The sequence below is a fragment of the Spinacia oleracea genome, chromosome 1 (genome assembly GCF_020520425.1).
Source record: "Spinacia oleracea cultivar Varoflay chromosome 1, BTI_SOV_V1, whole genome shotgun sequence".
Classification (NCBI taxonomy): domain Eukaryota; kingdom Viridiplantae; phylum Streptophyta; class Magnoliopsida; order Caryophyllales; family Amaranthaceae; genus Spinacia; species Spinacia oleracea.
In genome coordinates this window covers 38,452,671-38,454,472 of record NC_079487.1, presented here as the reverse complement: position 1 = coordinate 38,454,472, position 1,802 = coordinate 38,452,671, and the positions used below count along the sequence as shown (strand labels likewise).

The 1,802-nt window shown below is 44.2% G+C and overlaps 1 non-coding gene across 1 annotated transcript; it reads right to left on the bottom strand.

Moving 5' to 3' along the window:
• Window positions 1-1,131: 1,131 nt before the first annotated feature.
• Window positions 1,132-1,234, bottom strand: LOC130466547 (small nucleolar RNA R71). The gene has a single exon (XR_008926756.1). It is a non-coding gene; the product is annotated as a small nucleolar RNA R71 (small nucleolar RNA).
• Window positions 1,235-1,802: the final 568 nt, after the last annotated feature.

Here is a 1,802-nt window from a genome sequence, read left to right as displayed (position 1 = left end):
TGTGTGATCAAATGGCGATGCCTATTATATGCTAGTTAGTTTAATCTAGGATTAGGCGAAAGATCTTCCGTGGATTAGACGCTTAGCGTTCCCTATCCGAGAGGTGGCGGGTTCGTCTTTTGATGCCATTTGCCTAATCACCATTTCGTTGCATGATCACCATTGCTAAATAGTTGAATTCATTTCCCCCGATTTCCCTAGCCTATCCCCGACTCCCTAACGTTTCCCTTTCTTGATTTAATTTAGCATAATTCTTCGTTTTTAGATTCTTAAAAGTGACAATTCAAAACCAAATCCTTGTTCGAACTAGATTGACTTCAAAACTCATTAACCACCGTTTCTTTGGGACGATCCCTTTGCTTACCGCTAGCCGGTAGTTGAGTGGTTTTATAAATATTGTTTGCATAGGTTGTTTTCTATCAACGACGGAATATACACCTATCAAAATGGCGCCGTTGCTGGGGAACGGTTGTTGTTTTTTAGTTTTAGTTGAGACTAGTTCATCATTAGAAAATACAAAAATATTGCAATTTCTCTTAGCTTTCTTTTTCCTTGGCATTGCTCACGGTTTTTCTTGAGTTTGTATGCTTGTTAGGGGGCGTGCTCGTCAAAGGATCCTCCATCCTCTTGACCTTGAATTGGAGAGGACACTTAGGAGACAAAGGCGTGTACGGTCTAGCTGATCAAGCAATAACAGATTCGCATCGTTTAGTGTTGGTGAGGAACAACAAGAGAGTGAGCAAGTGTTTGAGAACATGGCGCTCCCGGTTAAGAACTTGGGAATACCGGGGGCATTCGAAGCTACATGTGGTATTCAAGCCCCAACAACGGGTGCCAACAACTTTGAGATCAAGCCCGCCTTGATCAATTTGGTGCAAAGCCACCCCTTTTGTGGGAAGAGTAATGAATCACCTCACGAACATCTCAAACAGTTCGAGCACTATTGTGACACAATCAAGCACAATGGTGTCACATCGAATTATGTGAGGTTGACATTGTTTCTGTTCTCTCTACTTGGGCGAGCAAGTGATTGGCTTGACAAGGAGGTCAAGCCCAACTCACTTCGCACTTGGACCGAAGTGACAAGTGCATTCTTAAACAAGTTCTACTCGCATGGGAAGACGGCGGAGTATCGCCACAAGATCCAATCCTTTGAGCAAAAGCGAGATGAGTCACTCTTCGAAGCTTGGGATCGTTTCAAGGAGTACCAAAGGGAATGCCCACACCATGGGATTCCTAAATGGTTGGTCCTCCAAACATTTTACTTGGGGTTGAGTCCAAGTTCGAAGACAAGTCTTGATGCGGGCGCGGGAGGCCCCGTTATGAATAAAACTGAGGATCAAATAGAGGAAATCATTGAGGATGTAGTTCAAAACTACCAATCTTGGCATGTAGGCACAAGGAATTATGATGGGAAAGGTAGAAGTGAAGATGGTAAGGGTTCGGTGTACGCCATAGAGCAAGCACGGATGATAGAGAAGCTTACCTCACGCTTGGAGAAGCTCGAAAATACACCAAGCCAATCGCCATCACCGTTTATAATCCCTCCTCCCCCGGCCACTCTTCTCTCTAAGGGGAAGGGAAAGGTTAGTTCTTATGGCTCAATGCCCCCGGGCACATTCTTTTGTGAGAATTGCCAAGACTATAGTCATTCCGCCGATGCATGCCCCTTAGTTCATAACTTGTCATTTGTGGATTATGGCCCTTCGTATGAAGGAGAGTTTGATGTAGAGTATTCTAATGCCATAAATGAGAGGTCTAGGAATGATAACCCTAACAATCCTAATTTTGCTAGGCAACCT